The sequence below is a fragment of the Eurytemora carolleeae genome, unplaced genomic scaffold (assembly GCF_000591075.1).
Source record: "Eurytemora carolleeae unplaced genomic scaffold, Eaff_2.0 scaffold51, whole genome shotgun sequence".
NCBI classification, from domain to species: domain Eukaryota; kingdom Metazoa; phylum Arthropoda; class Copepoda; order Calanoida; family Temoridae; genus Eurytemora; species Eurytemora carolleeae.
Window position 1 is genome coordinate 289,420 of NW_019396200.1, and position 14,153 is coordinate 303,572.

A 14,153-nucleotide genomic window follows, 5' to 3' on the forward strand; every position below is an offset into this window, starting at 1 on the left:
TTTTTTTCCTCTTAGAGTAAAACTATTATTTTTTATATTACTGCCTTTTTTGTCAATGTTTGCCAGCAAACTTAACATATAAAGTTTAGTTAAAATAAAATAAATTCAGTTTTTTACAGATCTTTGTAGTTAATGTAAAATGAATGACTATAATGAAGGGTATAAAACAAGGTGAAAGCTGAAAGGTATGTAATGAAGCCTTTATTAGATTGAGTTTGTAAATCCCAGAAATGAGTGGAAAATGCAAATCAAACCCAATTAAAACCAATAATTTGATATACATCATGATATTTTTCTAGGGGGGGGTAAAAAAATTTCTAGGGGGGGGTAAAAAAAATTTCGGCGCGCTTCGCGCGCCAAATCAAAATTTTTACCCCCCCCTACAGAATCCTTATATTCGCCCCTGCATACTTAATTATTCATCAACAAATATTGTATCTTACAAATAAAAATGCTTTTATAATAACTGTCACTTGAGAATAAGAGCAATAAACAACTTGCATCTAATAACAAATGTCATCAAGTCAAATTTTCATCTATACTTTGCTTTGACTGATCTATTTTCAGGATAGTTTACTTGACTTTTACAGTTAAAACTAAACACTGAAATTATATTAGTTATGACACTAAACCAGGCAATAAAAGGCATCCCTATATCTCCAGAATGAGACACTAAGAAAAACGTATGAAAAAACGAAAAGAAAAAACAAACTAGGTTAAAGAAAGAAAGAACATGGAGAAAGGAGGCGATCGAAATTTCGAAAATTAAATTGCATTTATTACTATTATTTTACAAAAATTGTTGTATCAAACAAAATTGTGTAAAAACGTTATATAATATATTATTTTGACAGGCTGCATAATTTTTGTTGTCCATCCTGTATGAATTTTAATCATGTATTCATCAAACGAAGATCAAACTGTCAGTATACTTGACGAACCATAGGGGGGCAAATATATTATGAACTAACGAGTAGGGTCGTGGGATGTGGAAAGAAAAAGCGTACGCTAAAGTAAACAACTTTTTGTAATTTATTTAATACGGTAAAAACCTGTGATTTTGCAGTATATTGTACACCCAGTACACCCTTTAATTGAGCTGTACAGCGTACAGTATAAAATGTGCAGTATCAGTGAAAGTGTTTGGTGTGTTGTGGAGTGTCCTGTATGTGTACAATGTACAGCGTACAGTATAAAATGTGCAGTATCAGTGAAAGTGTTCGGTGTGTTGTGGAGTATCCTGTATATGTACAATGTACAGTGTACAGTATAAAATGTGCAGTATCAGTGAAAGTGTTCGGTGTGTTGTGGAGTGTCCTGTATGTGTACAATGTACAACGTATAGTATAAAATGTGCAGTATCAGTGAAAGTGTTCTGTGTGTTGTGGAGTATCCTGTATATGTACAATGTACAGTGTACAGAATAAAATGTGCAGTATCAGTGAAAGTGTTCGGTGTGTTGTGGAGTATCCTGTATATGTGCAATGTACAACGTACAGTATAAAATGTGCAGTATCAGTGAAAGTGTTTGGTGTGTTGTGGAGTGTCCTGTATGTGTACAATGTACAGCGTACGAAATCCCTGAAAATATTCCTGCATAATTGGAGGAACGATAAGTAAGTAGGTAAGTACTGACCTCAGATTTAGACATTAATCAGAATGACGAGTAAATAAATTAAGTTCCCCCCCCCCCCTCTATACTTCTCCATTCTCACACATTCTTTTAATTTTAGTATTTCTCTTTTCCTTACTTGCTTCCATCTCTCTCCGCTAAACTATACTATATCTTCGGTCAGTGCAAATAGATTGTTAAGTACAATAGATGGCAACGTAGAATTTGTACACTCTCAGTACAGCTGTATTCTGTCGTCACAAGTGTCAATTCAGTTTTTGTGTCCGACAAAATTATCAATAATAGCGATAATTTTAGAATAAAGTGCTTTTCTTACAGCAAAATAAATGCAATTTTATGCGTACTTTAGTCTCTGATTTTACACCTTTTTATTAATCTTGGAAAACATGTCAACTAATGTGAGACAATTTCGTTTTCCTTGTTATATTTGACACTTGTGACGTTGTGTATAATTGGTTCATTTCTCTGTTGCCACCTTGTTGTATACTTGATAATCTATTTGGGCCAGTGTACTGCAAATTACTGCAGAATACACTGAAAGCTTAGTTTTATATTTTTCATTGTTTCTTTTTTTTCTTACATCAGTATTCTTGATAGCTCATCTTGATGATTTTCTTATTCTTCATTTTCTGTTACATTATTTTTACCTACACCTTTTTGATTTAAATCTGATGAGACGGAATTGGAAACCAATATTGGAGGATTCGAATTCAGATATCTGGATATTTAAATATGTCATTTTCTTTGATTATCTAAATCGTATTTCTTTTTTTAAATGTTTTGAATTTTACAGAAAAAAAATTCTCTAATATATTTAACCGAAATTTTGATAAAACTGCACCCATTGATTAGGTTTAATTAAATCGTTCTCCGGGTATAGGTTAGACTATAGGCCTGGTATGTGAGGAGGGGAAACTAATAATGGGTTGGGATTGAGGAAACCTCTTATTACTCCGTCCTTACTCCTGGAATTCAAACTGCACCAGGGCTTAATATGCATTTCAGTATAAAAATGAAACCTAAATTCGATGAAACTGTATTGTGTTAAAAAATCATGTATATATAAATTTATTTTAAATTACTTTTTTTCGGTATGCAAATTTCCCCTGTTAGATAAGGATAGTTTCTTATTGTTTCTAAATTACAAACCGGTGTTTTTTATAATTCTTGTTCTTCAGTCAAACTTGATAAATCCATACAAGGATAGATAAATAAATTAGTGAAACAAATAGTAAACAAACAATTAAAGGGAAATATAAACACATACAAGTAAAATTGATTGATAAATAAATATGATGTTGAATGAGAAGTACAATAATTATGAAGAAGCCCTATATACTTAATTAGATAATTAAATAGATATGTACAAAGCAAGGAATTGGGTCTTTGCCACTAACTCAAATTTTCTAATCTTTATATCTTTGCAATCCAATGGTGTAAACATTTGATATTTCATAACAAAAAGTATTTGATCTAGAAGAATTCATAGTTAGAATTATATCCTAGGTCTACCACATTGAGTTCCAAAGATATAGGGATTTGAAAATTAGAGGTTGTGGCAAAGACTCAACTCCTTTTGATGAAAAGGTAGTTAGATAGACAAAAATATAGGTATTGCAGATTATACACATAGATTTAAAGTTAATATGAAGATAGATAGAGAAATTAATTGTGTAATAGATAGATAGAAAGAACGATTGCAAAATATAGATAGATATTTACATATATTTTAGATAGATAGCAAGTCAGAAAAATAGATGAAAAGATAGATAGATAGATAGATAGATAGATAGATAGATAGATAGATAGATAGATAGATAGATAGATAGATAGATAGATAGATAGATAGATAGATTGATAGATAGATAGATAGATAGATAGATAGAAAGAAAGAAAGATAGATTGATAGATAGATAGATAGATAGATAGATAGAAAGATAGATAGATAGATAGATAGATAGATAGATAGATAGATAGATAGAAAGATAGATAGATAGATAGATAGATAGATAGATAGATAGATACATAGATACATAGATAGATAGATAGATATATAGATAGATAGATAGATAGATTGATAGATAGATAGATAGAAAGAAAGAAAGATAGATAGATAGATAGATAGATAGATAGATAGGTAGATAGATAGATAGAAAAAAAAAAAAAGTTGGATGGACAGATTGATAGATAGATAGAAAAAAAAGAAAGAAAGAAAGTTGGATGGACAGATTGATAGATAGATAGATATCTGAATAGTTGCGAGAACGATTAATATTGAGTTATGCAGTAAATAGTTTGTTGAAAGCCTCAATAAAACAGTAAAATGCAGACTTTCCATTCTACATTCTGTTGTTCATTTGTTAGTGCATAAACTATATGGCTTGGAGGAAGAAAGAAGGTGGAACAAGGAAACGAAGGGGAGAATAGAGGAGGTGGAGGATCTATGCAGTCACGTTTGTATTTTTTTTCGATCCGTTCGTTAACGGTCAGTTATATTAACGTAATGAAGTAGTGTGTTTACGTTTATGAAATATCAGGAGAATTTTCCGTCAATTTGACGACAGTTTTTGGTCTGAAATTCTAAAAAAACATGTTTTTATTAGGGTCGGGATAGGTACGATGTTGACAAAATTGTCATAATTATTTTCTAACAAACGATTCTTTCCGTGAATTTTACTTGTTTTTTAATGGAACCTTTCCCAGCCCGTTTCAGGGATGGTGAAAGGGTCCAGTACATGTGAAAGGAGGAAAGGAAGGTGAATGGAAATAAAGAAGAAGGGGGTGGATATACGGAGAAAGTACAATGAAGGTTAAGGGAAATAAAGAGGAGGTGGTGAATGGATGGAGAAAGTAAAGAGAAGGTGAAAGATGAAGGGGGTGGATGGAAGGAGAAAGTAAAGAGAAGGCGAAGAGGAATAAAGAAGAGGGGGCCGGATGGATGGATGGATTAAATAAAGAGAAAGCGAAGGGGAATAAAAAAGAAGTGGGTGGATGGATGGAGAAAGTATAGAGAAGTTGAAGGGATGAAGGAAATATGAAGGGAAAAAAGAGAGGATGGATGGAGAAAGTGAAGAGAAGGTGAGAGAAAATTAAAAAATGAAGGTAGAAGAAAAGGAAAAGAATAAATATGGGAGTAGAGAGGAGGCGAAGGGATAGAGGGAAAAGATGGGGGATGGAATTTGGAAATGAGAGGAAGGGAGTTGTAGCGTAGGGAACACTAAGAGAAGGACTGCAAGATGTTTTTATCTTTATCATCAAAAATTCGTTTCGTAATGTTTTCTGATAAAGCTTAAATCTTTAAACCCCCATTTTGTGAAGTCCTTCAATATTATACAACTAGTAAACTATACTACCCCTCCCTTCTCAGTATCGTTAAGCAAATCTTAATGGTTGGATTCCATTGACTGATATCAATACTAAACCGTGGGACAATCAGCATTCTCCAATGGTTTCGAATCCAGCTTTTCTGTCTCTCTCAGATTAGGTTCCTCACTTTAAATTCTTTTAATTTCGACAAGTGTTTATAAAAAGATTCAGCTAAAGAAACTGAGTTTTGCCACAAACTCTCATTTTATATTCCATGTATACCCTTGCGACCCAAAGTCGTAGACCTAAGATATTTCAAACTATGAGTTCTGTTGGATCAAATAGTCTAAGTTTGACTATCAAAGTTTTACAACATGAGGTTGCAAAGATATAAAAAGATTTTTAAATTTGAGGTTGTGGCCTAGACTCAATTCCTTTAAAACGAAAAGATAGTTGAACCTTTACTGTCAAATTCTATTTGAACTCATGGTAGAAAATTTATACAAACAATCTTTTATTCCGAGTTCGTGTTAAATTCTTAAATTTCATTTACGACATGCATTCGCATCAGGTTACCGGGGGATAAACTTGTTTTCTTTCCAAACTATGTTATCAATCCTGGTTTCTGAGTTTGAAACTTTTAATTATACCTCAATTCTGGTTCGTTCCTGAGTTAGGACCTCTCTTGATAATATCCTAAACTGAGTTGAAAACTTTTAAAGAAACATTAGCCCTGGTTCCTGAATTGGAACTTTTAAAAAGAGATAAATCCCGTTTTCTGCATTAGGAACTTTGTAATTGTAACAGACAATAATTCTAGCTCCTGAGTGGAAACTTTTAAATAAATATAACCCTTGTTCCTGAATTAAAAACTTTTGAAAATATTTTACTCTCCTCATGGGAAGATTAACAGTTCTTTATTGGTTCAGTAACAACTTTGGAGATTTGACCAATGAGAGATTGGTTAACCATTTGTGGGCACTCCTGTACGCCGGGTCCATTAGCGCCTGATCCAATCAGGGTTCAGTCATGTGTTTGTTGTTTATTCTGAACCAATAGAAATTGTAAGGGGGTAACATTTATCTTTCTATCTATCTCATTATCCAATTGAAGTTATGAATCCTTCAATCGGCGCTATCAGTAAATGGAAATATTTACTTCTATTGAGACTATGGTGTGGGGTGAGAACGTCATTCTTTTCATTTAAAAGTTCCCAGTTCAGGTTTTAGATTGTTTTTTACTCAAAGGAGTGAGGGATTCCGACCTTTTCACCCATTATATTTCCTTCTTAATAGAGTTAAGTGACTTAGTACCACCGCAGCAATATATTTACAGTGGTTTCTAGTCTGGGTTATACAAGGTTTACTCAGAAAGGATGGTTCTTTAATGACGACCTGAATGTCTTTAATTATGATGATCTGTCAAGGTTGACCGAATATAATCTTTTATTAAAATAATTGCTGGTTATGAAAAGAAAAATTGCACAGCTGCCGGAAACCATGGAGGGTTGGGAAAAAGACTCAACACATTCTGTACAATTTTATTTGCGGGTAACCCTGTAACGAACTAACTAGGGTCCTAGTATATTTGCGGGTAACCCTGTAACGAACTAACTAGGGTCCTAGTATATGGTTTCTAAGTTCTCACACTTAGTTAAAACTTACAAAGGTGAAATTGACAAAGATCAGGTTCGGGTGAAATGGAAGGAAACATCTTTCTTCATTTTCAGGAAATTCGGCTTTTTAGAAACCATTCTCTGCTCAAATATTTTACTCATAGATAAATAAATAAACATAGATAGCTTATGTACGCAAAATCACCAAGAATTGTACAGTCCGTGAACTCATACTTCTAGGGGTCAAAGTGTACTTCAATGATAAGCGGGGTGGTTTGGTGTTTAAATGGATTTCATAATAGAGTGTAAAACAACTCCGGGAATGGAACTATTTGAACAACATTATTTCACTGAGCAATATATCATATTGACGAGAACTGAAGAAGGACATGAGAAGGACTAAACTAACTTAAATTTATCTCTACAGAACTCATGTACACCACAAGTACTCAATGACATAAGAACAGCCAATATTCACAACCGACCTAGTTAATCTATATAATAAGAATATCTTTAAAACATCTCTGTACATTTATATCTTTCAAGATGAAAAATGTCGTCTTATGCGCAATCTATCTTTATCTATGATTTTACTACTGTTAAAATATTGAACATCAAAAATGAAATTAAGATATAATTCTTAAAATGCTACGCCATATAAGACGTTTTGTTCTTTTTTTGAATTTAGGCAAAACTTGACCAGGGAGTCGTTGGGTATATCTAAAACCGTCCTTTGTCATCGCTCATCAGAACTTCAAATTTATCTTGTCGGTTTTTTTCTCAGTTTATTTTGTCCATTGTCTATTCTCATTCTATTTCGACTTTCATCTGTCTCTTGGATTTATCATACAAACCACAACTTTGGTTCCCAGAAACCATTTCTAAACATTTTCATTCAAAATAAAGATAATTTAAAATATTACAAAATTTCATATTTAACATTATTTGTCTAGATTTTGTTTGTGAAAAGAATAAAGAAGAGGTCAGAAAGGTTGAAACTATTCCAAGTCCAGAACTTGAAAGGTGGGTGAGGTGTTTCTTAGTAATTTCAACGCCTGAAATTGTGCTAAACTCCTCATATATCCCACCCAACCGGCGGGGGTTAGCAATTCGCAACTTTATGCAATTAAAATCTGTATTTTGCATCAAGGGTTATAAAAATAAGCTTTATAATATTAAACAAAACAAAAAATAATTATTATAAGTTCTCTGAAATAAAGACAAAGGAACTGAGTTTTGCCACAAACTATAATTTTTAATATATATCTTTTTGCAACCTGATGTGTGAACCATTTTTCAAACTTAGACTGAAATACCAGAGATCTACGTCATCTGGTTGTAGGGATTAGAAAAATAAGAGTTTTCGGTAAAAACTCAGTTCCTTTGATTAATAAAGCAGAATAGGATAAAATTTGTCAAAATGTGATAAAAGTAAGTTTATTTTGGATATACAGTTTTAAAAACATGTTTAACCTTTTGTGTTGCTTTTATAAACTAAAGAAAACTTTGAAGTTTAAAAAAACATGTTATTGCTGATCAATATCAGTTCTTTATAAGATAAAGAAAAGCAATATTCCTCCTCTTGTTGAACAATATGTTTACCCTTTAATTGTCTAGTATTTACAATCTTTAGTCCCCGCCCTACAAGCCAGGAGAAGGTTCTCTATAATCAAGTATCGGCATCTTAATCACACCTTTCCCAAGCATGGATAAAATTACTAGGAAGGAGTCAAGGAGAAGGGGGGGGGGGGCAGGGTCGGTTAGCATTTTTGGTTACCTCCTTCGTTTAATTTATTCCACGAATTGAGAAATAAAATATTGGAAAATGTTTGTGTTGCATGTTAAAACCTTGGAATAAAATTTGATTTTGTTTACATGAAAATCCCCATATTTTGTAGAAGAGATAAATAACGAGAATAATAGAGAAGGAAGCAAAGAGAAAGAGAATTGGTAATGGAAGCAAAAAAGGAAAGGAAATGAAAGCGCTGGAAGATTAAGGAGTGAAAAGGGTAAAAGAAAAATTAAGAAAAAATAGTGTAGGAGAAAAAAGGCGTTAAACTTCATGATGGGGAAATTTGGATGAAAAATATGGGAGGGAGAGAGGAGAAAGAATGGGAGATGGGAGATGGGAGAGAGGGAGGGAGAGGGGGGGGGGTGGAAAGGGAAGCCGGCCCCTGAAGGTTTGAGTATTTAACAATGAAAATATAAAGGTTTTGACGAGACTGAAGAATGGCCGAACTAAAAGCACTCATTACGTTATCATATTGACATTCTCCATTAGCCCATCATACAGATATAAAATCTTTAGTAGGCTAAATCGAAATCATAAAACTTAATTCGATTTGGGAAAACTTTACTTTGCCTTAAAAATGTTTGGTTTTCAGGACTAAGGACAAAAAAATTCCGAAACTGTGTCCGGAATATCGTGATGCGCCTAATTTTACTGTGTATCGGTTTATAATGCGAAGCTAACGATCAATTTGAAAGAATTCAGTCTTTGGTCTCTCTCTCTCTCTTCATTCTCCAGAGATATCAACGGATTAATTAAAGCGCAGCAAAATACGTTAAAATCTCTCAAATCTTTTTTAAAGAAGATAAATAAAAAGGATTTTAGATAAGAGAAATCTAGTTTTTTACCTTGATCATCATTGAGTCCAGTAAACATTAAATAAATACTTTAAAATACTTTAAAGTCTTGACATTGAACATTTAACACAAACTCTAATTTTTTAACCCTTATATTTTTGCAACCTTATGTTGCAAACCAAACAATTTGATCTAACAGAATTCATAGTTTAACAAATTACAGGTCTACGACATAAGGTTGCAAAGATATAGGGATTAGAAAATGTTTTTAATCGCCATAAGAAAGCGATAGATTTTTCAATTTTTTTTTAATTACATCCAAATCATATTTTTTAAACATTGCACTCAAATTCAAGCACTTCTGTTGAAATTAGATCAAGTAGAGTAGAAAATATGTTTAAAAATTAGAACAAAAACAAATTAAATTAAAATTTCAGATAAAATTCCTGGATTTTTAATTCCTTTCGTTAATTAGGTAATATCTGTATATTGTATAATTATCCAATGTTGATTATATACAACTGCTAATCATCAGTTAGAAAGTAGATTCGGATACTTCTCCGGGGATAATTAGAGGTGATTAGCCTATTATCCAGGCTAGGTTGAGAACCATTAATGAGGGACTCCTCATTTAACCCAGTTTTATTAAATTACAGTCTTACACTTTAGATGGATTTCGTTCAGGATGGGAGGGGGGAGAAATGTTGGTATTAACCAGTTAATTATACAGTTTAAGCAGTTTAGCTTCTAGACTCATCATTCTAAAATATTTTGTCAAAATTTGAGATGAAAATACTAGACGCTGGGTTGAGTCATCTGGTTAGTGGGGGGGNAGAGGAGCCTAAATTAAGCAATTTAAGCACAATGGGGTGTATACCCATTCAGCCTGATTCTATACTTTAAAAACATCCAGGGAGATGGGAGGGGGGAGTCTGTATGAAATATTATCTTAATGATCAAATATAAAACCTATTTCAAATATCATATCCAAGGATCATATCCGATCCGTTCTGTGGAATGAACATCATCATTTGTGCTATGCATTATATAATAAAATTCATTGTAAAAATAGTTTTTTACGTAGATTTAATTACATACGTATAGAAAAAGATATCAAGCAATATAGATATCAAGCAAGTACTAAACCTACAATATGAAAGATCTCCTATATATAGATATCAAGCAGGTACTAAACCTACAATATGAAAGGTCTCCTCAAGCAGGTACTAAACCTACAATATGAAAGGTCTACTGTATATAGATATCAAGCAAGTACTAAACCTACAATATGAAAGATCTACTATATATAGATATCAAGCAAGTACTAAACCTACAATATGAAAGGTCTACTATATATAGATATCAAGCAAGTACTAAACCTACAATATGAAAGGTCTACTGTATACAGATATCAAGCAAGTACTAAACCTACAATATGAAAGATCCATGAATGAATCGTGAATGAGGGGTGTATACTCTATACAGTGAAGACAGTTGAGTTTATATTTGCGTGTTTTGTATGAAAGGTGCCGACATCACGGGGTGAGAGGGTAAATATAAGTAGATATTCACAATACAAAATCTTTCTCTAATACGTTTCACAAATTTACAAGATTTCTGGATCTTTTTAGTTATCCCACACTCTTAGGATTTAGAAGAAAGACTCAAAACTAATTCTGTATTCTCATCTCACCCAACAATATCTCTGCACGTTCTCTTTAATAGGGATATCGTTCTCCTCCCCTTTTACTAAAACTTTAGTTGCGCCTTGAAGAACGTGCTTCCAATTTTGCCTCAGCAAATTTTATGCCCAGTGAAATATAAGAAATACAGAAAGATAGATTAAGTGCAAAATTGAAACCGACGTTTGTGTTACAGTGTAATAGGTTCAATTCAGATTCAAACAAGAAACTTGAGGAAAAACCTAATTGGACAATTTCAACGTGAATTCTAACCCGAAATATTTTGACGAATTGAACAGGTTTAACCGTCCGTAGAATATCAAATACAACCTTTTATTCAGTAATATTTAAGTAGGAGGTTGGAGGAAGGGAGAGGGGGGGGGGATTAATATAAACTAGTTAAATCTGATTAGGGTAGGGGCTACAGTAATAAGGATCCAAGTGTTTGATAATGCATGAACATGAAGAAAAGGGGGGGGGGGGAAAAAATGATCTATGTATAAAGTAGTAATCTCTGGTTGCCTTTCTGTCTGTCATAAATCGGTTTCCTCAAATTTTGATATGGGATTTCGGTAGAACCACGGGAATGTTCTTAACTTGGATTTAAAGTTGTCTTTTATAAAGGTTGGATATCCAGCCAAAGCTGGGTTCCCGGGCTAGTATTTAATATTTTTGGTGGATGAGATGGATGCATGAGATGGACCCCACATGTATAAGAATATTGGAGTAAAGGCTGAAAGGTGTAAAATATAAGATTAGTCTTGCATATGCTCTTAAATAACATTTTTGAATTATGTTAACTTTACCAAGTTTGTCCCAACAAATGTAAATTGGTTCGGGTGCCTTGGTTTGTGATATAAGCATAATTCAACCTGCCGCAAATATTTACTGGGTATAATTTTCCTTGATTTTCAGCAAGAAAATTCATTTTTATTCTTAGTCGCATTTAAATTGTTATTTTTAGTAGGAAACACTGTACATATCTCATTTTAATTCAGAAAGATATTTCGCAAAATTTATGTTAAAAAAGGAAAATAATGTGATTGCTTGAAAAGTTGTTTAAAGTTAGTGTTTTGAAAATATTGTGATTGTTGGATAGTTGTTTAAAGATAATGTTTTGAAAATATTGTGATTGTTGGAATAGTTGTTTAAAGATAATGTTTTGAAAATATTGTGATTGTTGGAATAGTTGTTTAAAGATAATGTTTTGAAAATATTGTGATTGTTGGATAGTTGTTTAAAGATAATGTTTGGAAACTATTGTGATTGTTGGATAGTGTTTAAAGATAATGTTTGGAAACTATTGTGATTGTTGGAATAGTTGTTTAAAGATAATGTTTAGATTAATGTTTACAAAATTGTCTAATAAATCAAACCAGTTAATTATTGCCTATCTCCTAGTAATCCTGTGTAATAACTACACTTCCTTTATCCCTTGAACCTGGATATTAAAAATATATTATCTCCGTCACATCCTCTCGACCTAGCCTGTGCTAGGATACATGCTCAATACATACACCCTGTATATCGTGAACAGATCTAAGGTGTCTGGAAGGATAGTGCTCGTTCATGTTGAATTGTGACGTATTAGGACTACTCAGAAGTTCTTCTTACCTTGCTCAGAAAAATGATACACATTTGTTAACAATTTTTGTTACTGTTTTGATAATTCAAGTATTGTGTTAGTATTTTTACTTATGTTTAGTACTTGTACTACTATCACCCTGAACTAACGAGAGAGAGAAGCATTCGGTTTCTTTTATTTGAAATCAATCGTGTTTTCGTCTATAACTCAACAGTCTTCAGACTTAAAGATTTGTTTATTTCATAATTTTTCATTCAAAATGTATATGCCAACAAAAAAAATATTTAATATAAAAGGCTATAAAATTATGTGAAAGGGGTCAAATCGTGATCGAAAGTCACAGTTTTCTGAAATATTGATAGAACCGTTAAATCCACGTGCTATGCATATGTGTATACTAGCTTGAGAACCAAGCTTTGCCTGTAAATTTCGACATTTTTTTAAATCAAGCTAAGATTATTCCTGTGGTTCTAACGAGTTACTCAAGCTAAATTTGAGGCAAATCGGTCAGGGGGTTCTTTCTATTAGTTAGTTTTTAGATTTGTTTGTCTCGCTGTGTGTAGTACTAGACCCTGAGAATATTTCCCTCGTCACCTTTAGTTGTTTAATCCTGTGTTGTAATTTCTCAAAATTATACTCTTTACCCAGATTTAATGTTATATTTTATCAAATATCAAATAGGGTTCAGGATGTCTTCAGATTTGAAACCAGTGGGGGGGGGGATGGCGTGACAAAGCTTGGATCAGTATAATCAAACCAGGATCAGTAAAACAAAACTTTGATCATTAGAAAAAAAACCTGAATCAGTAGAATTAAGCCTGGATCAGTAGAATAAAACCTGCATAAGTAGAATAAAACCTAAATCAAGAAGAATAAAACCTGAATCAGTAAAATAAAACCTGAATCAAGTAGAATAAAACCTGAATCAGTAGAATAAAACCTGAATCAGTAAAATAAAACCTGAATCAAGTAAAATAAAACCTGAATCAGTAAAATAAAACCTGAATCAGTAGAATGAAACCTATATAAGTAGAATGAAACTAGATGAGTAGAATGGAACCTAGACGAGTAGTATGGAACCTAGATGAGTAGAATAGAATCTAGATGAGTAAAATGGAATCTAGATGAGAAGAAGGAAACCTAGACGAGTAGAATTAAACCTAGATGAGTAGAATGGAACCTGAAGGACTAAGAACTGGTCTAGAGGGAATGATTAGGCCAAATGTCAAATGGTGAGACCAAACTTGGCTCCGGGTTCGAACCCAAGCTGCCTCTTGTCAGAATATATTATGTAAATGTATATATTTGTAAAGACCACACTTAATACAAAAAACATCCTTTCATATATCTCCAAAATCTTATTCCATTATTATGACTCTTAACAAAATAAAATCTGAAATGTTTTTTTTTCTCAGCAAAAGAGTAAACCAATATTTAACAAAGTAAGGTTTTTTTCTGTCATTTTTATTTCATAAATATCACTGCAGAAACGTTTCGGTTTCCTTTAGGGAAATAATTCTGGATTGTATGCTAGGTTAGAACAAGGATTTGGCTAGTTCCATCCGTTATATATAAACTTTATACCCTTTGTGCTTTCATTTTCTTCTAGAATCAGAGGATTTATGAGAGGAAAGGGGGTGATTATTTATTTAACAGACGAAAAAGATTCAGCTAATTATAAAATTTAGAACTTAAAGCATGATAATAAATTGTCTGTATCCTGATTATACAATTCAAGTTTTGATT